Source organism: Triturus cristatus, chromosome 6 (genome assembly GCF_964204655.1).
Source record: "Triturus cristatus chromosome 6, aTriCri1.1, whole genome shotgun sequence".
NCBI lineage: Eukaryota > Metazoa > Chordata > Amphibia > Caudata > Salamandridae > Triturus > Triturus cristatus.
Window position 1 is genome coordinate 476,607,108 of NC_140589.1, and position 10,307 is coordinate 476,617,414.

The window sequence follows — 10,307 nt, forward strand, 5'->3', positions numbered from 1 at the left end:
TATTTAATAAGTAAACCATACCTTTACCTCATGACCTCACTTATTACATCACTTGTTAAATATTAAATGACGTCATTGATGACAACATTCATTCACTTTTTTTTAACTTTTTGACATTTTAATCTAACACTCTAACAGGGCTGTCATCTTAAATCAATAATTTCCATGTGTTGTGAGGCATGTGGTGTCATGATGCATGTGCACATGCATCATGACAACACCTGAAACACACATTTGCTTGCATCAGTGACTATCACAGAAAGGGCTTTCTTTAATTGAAAACCCATTACAAGGTTGTTGACCATTCATGTGCCTATATCTTGACATCTCACAAAAAGCATTGGCAAAGCAAATAGCTCAGCCTCTCAGAGTTGATACATGATGGCTTTACCAGTGCTTATTTTATATAATAAAATATGTCATAAGCCATACTTGCAGATCTGCCGAACGTAATTTGCTATTTACTACAATTTGTGAGCTAATAGAGGCCCTTATGACCCATTCAAAAGTAACTCATAGCACATTAAAATCATTAAAATACCACCAGTAGGTAGTTTTAGTTAGGATCCATTTTCCATAGGAAACACATTTGTTGACTTGCCTATAACTTTGGCATCGTGTGACCAATCTGCATGAAATTTTCCCCAAAAAGTGTCAAAGTAGGTTTTGTGCATCATGAAAATTTTGGGGGCGTTCTGTGCAGTGGGGACTGAGAAAGAGGGGCACAAATTAGGGTGTGTTTGTAATGTTTATTCCCATGGGAACGTATTGTCCAACCTACAGCCCAAACGGCTGAATGGAATTAAACCACATTTGGTAGAGGTAGATGTTACTATGAAGAATGTGCTTTTTGTCTGGCTTTGGATATTTCGCAGCTGATTTGCGGTGATCGTGGTTAAATCGCGATGTGTTTGAGGTAAATTGGGAATGTGCGTGCTGCTTTCAATGCTGTGATTGACTGGATGCAGCCTGAGCAGAAAGTTGTGGCTGCCATTTTACATCGATCGAGAATGGTTCCCTGCGCTAAACATTTGTGTCAAAGCTAAGATAAGGGGGCAGGGTGGAGATACTTTGATCCCATGTTTGAGAAATGGGGTTATTAGTGACCAAGTTATGTGTTCAAATTTTTTTTTTTTATCGTGCAAGACATCCATGACCTCCAGTGCAGCCCTCTGTGTAGCATTGCTTGGGAGTCATGAATATTGTGGTGACATCGCAAATTTTGGTGGGAATATAAAACAAAAAATATTTATACTTGTACACACTCGCTGGTCACTGTCACAGACTCATGTACAAAGTCACAAACTCATTCAGACACTTATACACTCATTCACATACCCACTTATACATTCAGTCAGATACCCAATCAGATTCTCATACACCCACTCACATACTCATGCACAAACTTACAGACTCACTCAGAGAGTAACGTACCCATGTATAGACCCACTCAGAAACTCACGCAACTTCTTAGAGACCCATTCATAGACTCATGTGTATAGTCTCATACCCACATTTATAGACTCTTACACCCACTCACAGACACATGTGGGCACTCATGCACCGACTCATGGACCCACTTATATATTCATGCACCCACTTACAGACTCACACGTAGAATCACACACCCATGTACAGACCCAGTCAGAGATTTGGGCACCCACTTACAGACCCACTCATACACTAACCTATGTACTCACAGACCCAAAGAGACACTCACACACCTACTGAGAGGTCCAGTGAGACACTCATACACCCACTCACAGATTCACTCAGATACTTATACATCCACTTACACACCCATACAGTCACTCACACGCTCAGTCACAGATCCTCTCAGAGAGTTATGAACTCAGTCACTTACTCATACACTCAGAGACTCTCACACCCACTCATAGACTCACTCAGAAATACACGCACCTGCTCACCCGCCCACTCAAAGACTCATGCATCCACTCACAGACCCACCCAGAAACTCAACCTCCTAGTCAGAGACTGACTCAGACACTCATGCATGCACCCATTCATTCACCCACTCAAGGAGTTATACTCTTACTCACAGACCCATTGAGACACTCATTCACCCACTCACAGATCCATTTAGACACTTATAAACTCAGTCGCATACCCAGTCAGATACTCACACACCCATACAGTCACTCAAACAACCACTCAAATATACACTCAGAGACTCATGCATCGAGTCACTGATACACTCAGAGCCTTACGCACCCACTCATGGTCCCAATCAGAGACCCATACACTCACTCACAGAACCCCTCAGACACTCACATTCCCAGTCATTGACCCACTGAGAGATCCATTCACTCACTCACAAACCCATTCAGACAGTCATGCACCCACTCACTCATGCACTCCAACATCCAATTAGACACTCAGGTATTCACTCACAGATCCAGTCAGACAGTCATATACCTACTTTCAAATACACAAAGGCACTCATGCACCTACTCACAGATCAACTGAGAAACTCATGCAACCAAATCACAGATCCACTGAGACACTGATGCACCCAGTCATAGACACACTGAGACAATCATGCGGTTCATTACAGAACCATTAATAGACAGATGCACGGTCTCACAGATCCACTGAAATACTTAAACAGTTAATGAGAGACTTACTGATACAGAGATGCATGCAGTCACAGATTCCACTGGAAGAGTTATACATTGTGTTATAGAGCTATGAAGGGAGTTATACGTGCTATTATAAAGTATTTTATATAACAATGTGTTTAGTGTGTTGTTTATAATCTATTCTGCAGTTATATGTTTTGTATGTGGTGTGGCGATTATATTTCTGCTTTTTTCCCCCTCGTTTTGCAATGTATTTGCGGTGATCGTGGCTACAGATATCATTGCGGCGCCTGGCATCATTGTGAAAATGGAAAATCAGTTTAAAAGATTGTTTTTATGCAAACTCTCTATAAAAATATGACTTTAAACAATGCAGTAATAAACCTCTAGTGTCTATAATGTGTCCATATATGTGTTTCACACCTCCCAAAAAAGGCATGATCATCGCAGTTACCGAAGTCCTCACAATCACTCTCATCATCGTGAAGACCGAAAGTAGGGTTCCAACAGGTTTTTAAAAAATGTACTAGAAAAATATGTGTACAAACATGTTTTTTAAGCAGTGATGTAGTTAGTAATGTTTGTATTGTGATACGTAGACTGAATTTTTTAAGTTAACGTTGTTTAATGTGGTGGTGGTCGTTGAATGTTTGCTTTTGTTTTGTGATTTCACGACGTGATCCCGATCATTGCGACGTCCTCACAAAAAACAAAAATACTCTGAAATAATAATTCATGTATTTTTTAAATAAATAGATAACAAATACAACAATAAGTGGTGCACCATGCAGATGTAATGTTCAATATATAATTATAGAAAAATGCAGGGAAGTTATAGTTATGAAAAGGAATTAAATAAATCTTAGAAATTCACTGAAAAAAACAAAGGTTGTAGGGACGTTATAGCTATGAATTAACATTTAAAAAGCCTTTGAAATTCACTGAAAAAAACAAAGGCTACAGGGAAGGAAGAGTTAGGAAATACAATTAAAAAAACCTTAGAAATTCATGGAAAAAACAAAAGGTTACAGGGACATTATAGTTAGGCTGACATTTCACTCATACAAAACCAGAGAAATTCAGCAATTATAGTTATCTGAGCTAACTATAACCAGCACGACTGCAATTCGCTCCATATGACCTCACATGTTCCTTCGCTAATGACATGGTCAATGACATTAATGAACAGATCACTAATGACATCTCAAATGACATCATCTACAGAATATCTGAAGTACCCATACACACCCCATATAACCTTTCATACACCCACTCCAACTTACACACTACCATTCTTGAATCTATTCACTCAGTACCCATACAACCACTCATATTCTAACTCACTCACTAATACAGCCACTGATATCTCTACCCATACACCTATACAGCCAACACACTGTCAGTCACCCATCACATACCTACTCACTCACCCATAGAGTCAATGACACAGCCCATTACTCAGCCCTACAGATACACACATACCCACACACTTACTCATAAATATATTAGCACATACTCACTCACCTATGAAGTCACTGACACAAGCACAAACTCACCCATACAGCCACTCTCACAATCACTCACTCACACATAGTCATTCATGTACTACAACACTCACCTATACTGCCTTTCACATATGTAGTTACTCACCCATATATCACTAACATATCATTAACTTACCAACACAACCATGCACATACTCATTCACCCATACAACCTCTTACAGAAGCACTTGCTAACCCATACAGCCACTGACTCATCCACTCACTCATCTATGCAGGACAGTCCCACATCCCCTCACCCACCCACACAGACAGTCATACACATATATATGTAGTCACACAACTATTCAATCACCCATACAGCCACGCATATACCCACTCACCAAACCATACAGCCACTGACAGACTGACACAGACATTCACACAACCTACTAACTCACCCATACATTCACTGAGACACCTAATCACTCACATATACAGTCAGTCGCATACCCATTGAATCATCCATACAGGCACTCATATAATCACCGATTCACCAATACACTTTGGTATATATTTTTAAAAACACTCACAGTCACTGGAAGATGTCACCAGTGATATCATTTGACATGTCATGAGTAATGTAATATGAGAAGTCATAAGCAGTGCATTGCGGGGGCAAGTGTTATAGTTAGCTCAGCTTACTATAACTGCTGAATGTCTCTGGTTTTGTACAGTTGAAATGTCAGCCTAATTATAATGTCCCTGTAACCTTTGGTTTTCTCAGTGAATGTATATATAAGGAATATATATTCCCTGACAAAAACAAAGGTTAATGTAACATTATAGTTAGGTGACATTTTCAGTAACAAAATAACATATTGAACTCTAAAAACTACAGAAATTCACCAGTTATAGTTATATTTATCTAAAGTAACTATAAGTTGTGCCCTAAGGTAGCTATAACGAACACACCAACCATGCACAGTTTTCTCATCAATAATTTCACTACAAATGTTGCAGTGATATTATCAATGATGTCATAGAAGATGTAATGAGTGATATAGTATCTGGGGTAATTATCAGTGCATTGCGGCAGTGCGAGTTATAGTTACCCGGGGTGCCTTTCACCCATGAACAGCATGCCAGGCCCTGGGGGACAGGGTTCTCATGGCCAAAATTGGCCAGGGGAGGGGAGTCACATGCTTCCTTCCCCTAAATAAAACATCGGGCCCCAGGGCTGAAATCAGCACGCATGCCAACCTCCCCCAATAAATAAACCTGGTTAAAGTGGAGGCAGCAAATCAGATCTGAGGTTGAGCTGTCGGGAGCGACAGAGTCTCCGTGCCCCTAGATTTACAACATTTTTGAGCATTAATTGCTCAAAAACTACTTAACAGGTTTACACCAAAACACAACAAGCACCCTCTATGGGCTGCTTTCTGCCAAATGTTGTGTAAATCCATTCAGCGGTTTAGGCTGTAGCTGCGTCTAAAGTTTCTAAGGAAATAACAATGGTGAAAGCACATTTTGAGAGCCCCTTTTTTCTCAGTCTCCACTTGACAGATCACCCCAAAACTTTCCATGCGCAAACTAGTCAAAATACAGGACTTTTTTGGGAAGTTTAATGGGGATTCGACAAACTGAGCCACAGTTATGAGCACCAAAAAAAAAATCACTTCCTATGGAAACATGATCCTAACTATAACTACTCAGTGGCATATATATATTTGATAAATGATTCCAAGAACAACAGCTTGGAGAAAAATTATGAAATGTGACTGACACTAGAGATTGAAAAGTAACACTTTGTTCTTAAGTGTGAATAACTGCAGGCGCTTAGTGAAGAATTCAATTGCTTGTGTTTCTTGATAAAAGATACAAGGTCTTTGTAAGCAGAACACATCTAATCTATGTAATTTCCTATATGCAGTCATTTATCATGATAATAAATCCTTTTAGAGATGCTGGAGGCTTAACATTATCATAATGCATGTTGCTCATTGCATGAAAGAGAATTAAATGCGTTTGTGATTTTCATTAACCTGGGCATGACTTCTCAGACTAAAGCATTAGTATGCTTAAAACATTTTAGAACTTCATATCCTGAATGACCTGCAGAGACCACACAGTAAGAGATGATTTAATGTGAGCGTATTCAAGTCCATGTAGTATTAAGCCAAATGAGCTTGCTCCAAAAATACGGCTATTAAAGCCTATTTCACGCACTCCACTCAATTGCACATCAAACCAAATGAATAATGTTGCTAATTATTTGATTTATGCTCAGAAAATAATTATTGGCTTTTCAAGACTGAGATCTGAAGATGTGAATCCCTTCAATCATTTTTATGATTGCATATTCAATGTAGACCATTTATGAGAATAAAAATATGTATTGCATGTTAAGATATGCCCAGCTCCAGGCTTCTTTTGTTGGCCTTGGAACGAATTTCAGGTTTACTCCACCTTTTTACACACAGACTTTGGTGAATTAGCTCAGACGCAACCTACATTACCCAAATTTTACATGTGTGGAGTTCAGGCAATCTTTAGAACCTTGTGATTATGTGTTTGAGAATGAGTAAACAGATTGAGGTGAAAAGGTGTATGTGCATCAGCTGCCCAGGGGGCAGGCAAATAAAGTAGTAAATTAATGTTTTATTTCAGACTCTGTCTTTCTTTTGTCTTATTGGGAATACTGCTATGAGAATCTGGGGCCAACAGCTACATCACGATTCATGCTCTCTTTTTAATTGCTCATTCTACATTTTTTACCATGTTTTGCCTTGGAAACCTGTTGTGCCAGTACTGAACAGAAAGGATAAGAACACCATTTTGCATGCACTCGAAGATGCTGTTAGATTGTTTTTGCAATACATTAGTCTGGATTGGTTTTATGCAGATCCTGATACTTTGTGTACATTTCTGAAATTGACTTACACTGCATCCAAATAATTGATGCTAGTTTGGGTAGAAATGGAGGACTGATCCCAACAGCTACCTAAATGCCTGAACTTTGTCCTAAGCTTCCAAGGCAAATTGTTCAGAAAATGTCCTGAATGCCATTTCACAAGGTGACCGTATGCCTTCAACATGTGTTGTGCAGACTGCATGTAGAGCAAAAGCCTCAACAAGACTTAGTGGAATGAGTAGAGTTTTCCTGTACCACTACACCTGCCTCCAAACAGGAACATGGGGCTGTATCATGATCCCATTCTTTCTGCTGCCCTGATGCAGAAGGAGTTAGTGTGGGATCAGGGGTGTAGCTTAGTCAGTGAAATTCAAGGGGTGTGAATCTCAAACTACCCAACCAAAAAAACAGTGGGCTGCAGAGTTGAGAGGTTGAGATGACCAAAGAACCGGGCAGACTGCTTCCATGAGAAACAGTGTCGGTACTGATTTGCTTTGGGTAGGCCTCTGTCTAGATGGCACAGTTTGCAAGAAGCAGTAGGTTGAAATGCTACTGTGAGTGATTGCCACTGATTAGACTATTTGCAAGCATTCATCCCATCACCTTGGCATTTGATTCTCAGTAGTATGCCTGGAAGGTTGAAACTGGGACAGCTTTCCTGGACTACTACTGCCAATGTTTGTGAATTCCAAAAAATAGTACATTCTCACCCATGCAAGGAGTACTTCTGAAAGTGCAGGTTTACTTCTTTTTTCTAAACCAGTCACTATATATATTTAAGATCCTGATCCAAAAAATGAACAATTAAAAACTCTTTGCTAAATGAGAATGGAAAGAAAAACCAACAGACATAGCAGACCCTAGTCAGGGCCCCCAGATCCAACTATCAAACCAAGAAGGTGTTTGAGGGGTGTCCCACCCCAAATACCCCTACTGAAGCTAAGCTCCTCCCTGTCCATATGGGCCTGTATTTCTTCCTGGGAACTCATAACTACAGTCACATACATTACAATGCTCTGGATTCCCTGCCCTGGCATCACTTACTTTAAATGTATTTTCATTGCACACATTTGTCTTCGTCTATGCTACAAGAAGTCTTGATGGTAGAGCTGTTAGTTCGTGGCATGTGGGCAGGGCTCCTATTTTTCTAGACCTCACCTTTTACAAATCATTTTATCAAGTGGCTGAAAACCCCATGTACTAAGCCTGAGTCGCATATAGAGGAGGGTGAGCAGGCATTAATAGGGAGTACCAAGCCAGAACTGAGTCATAGATCTGGCTTGGCTCCAAGAGTCCATGAACAAGCCGACACATGCCATGAAATCAGTTGTCAATCAGTTGGCATGTATATTGTGTAACATTCCAATGTAGGAATATGACACAATCTCTTCAAAATTAAAAAAAGGGTATTTCTTTAAAATTCGTTTCATCATAGTACATCAGATTATATCACTATGTAACTGCATGGACTGACATTTGTTGAATATGATAGCTCTTAAAAATATTCCTGGCTCTAACTCCCCAAACAACGCCAATACTGAACTAAGAGGCAAGCCGGTAATCATGTAAGCCCATAATATGGCCTAAATGCCTATTATAAATGGAGCAATATTACAGTCTAATAAATAGAATTAATAATGTGCTTGTACAGCACATATCTTGAACTCAAATATTGAAAAAAGTGCAAATATGTGATTATAAAGAAACATAATTCTATGTGAAATAAAATATTTGCCTAGGATCATACAACTTGGACAAGCAGGGAAGCATGTATTAATTCCTGGTTATCTGATTTCAACTTCTGACATTCAGTCACCAGACAATTTACATAAAAGGTCACTGTTTTGTCTGTCAGTCTTCATTCTTCTCATTTTTTCATGCATTGTCTCTCAGTCTCATTCTTTTTTATTTTGTTCATGTTTTGTCTCTCATTCTTATTCTTCATTCTTCACCCAGTGAAGGCATGGCAAGCGAGAAGGAGTCCCCAGAGCTTCACACAGCCATGCCAGCCGGAGTTCCTGGCAATGCCCAGCAACCACCCCAGGAACCGAAGTCAGCAGTTGGCCAACATGCTCTGAGCTGGGGCACAAGCTCACCAATGAGTCTCCTGGGCTGTGGTATTGGCATAGCTGCACAGTGCCCATGTTTTAAATAGTGGGCCCAGGCCTCCACTATCCTGTGTTTGTCACTGGAAGGGCCAATGAACAAGATCAAACGCTTTCTCTGTGTCTATCAACATGAGAAGTGCTAGGGTGTGGGATTGTGCGGCCTTACCTATGAAGAGCAGTAGGAGTTTGGTACTGCCACTACAGTCTCTCTCCAGAATAAATCCAGATTGATCGGGGTCTATTAGGCCTATTAGGCCTTGCATGTATGAATGCATATGTGCAGTATGTCAGTAAATAGCTTAGCATCTACAATGAGCAATGATACCTGCCTGTATGAGGAACATAAAGAGGGGCTTTCCCTGGTTTAAGGAGTATCATAATCACTGTCTGGCACATCATCTCTGTAAGTGAGCCTGTTTTGCAAAAGGATTTTTAGAAGTGGGTGTAAATTGGGTTTAGTTGGGCTCTGAATATTTTGTAGAAAGCTGGACTCAAACTGTCCTGTCCAGGGGTTTTGCATAGTTGTAATTGAACAATAGCCAAAAGGACCGCAGCTGGGTGGATGCTGGCAACCATCAGGAGCACCTCTTGTGCTGGGAGGGGTATATTGTGGGCTGTGGCTATATACATCTGGCCATCTCACATGTCTGCCCTCTCAGCCGTGTATAGGTCAGCATAGAAATGTTTGAACACCTGTGCTATTGACACATCATTGGAGGTTCTGTGGCTTTCACATTGTGATCTGAGCAGTACCGCCTTGCTCCCATGGGACATTGCTTCCATCAGGAGACTTGTCAGTGACTCTCTTGAGAGGGTCTTATCACTTGAAATCTGGATAGAGAGTTCACCAAGAAAGGGTGCTGACTATCCACCTGCCCTGGCTCAAGTGACTATCCAGTGGAAAAAACATCCACATTCTGTGTTGGATGATGAGCCTCCCGCTGCAGATGATGGGGTGTTGTGGATGCAAACAAAGAGGGTCCTGCAGTACAGCTCATAGGGATAATCTGTTGATAGATCTCTAGTTGTCTTGGGTTTGCACAGCCTTGTGATTCTTTAGCTGTTGGAGCAGTGCCTTGCATTTCCAGTGGCTTTCATTAGCTGTAGGCTTATGAGTGTGCCTCCTCTAGAGAAGGGAAGCCCATTTGCTTAGCAGCAGATGCATGGTGGAACCTTGGTGCCGGGCATTGGATTCAGGGTCGAC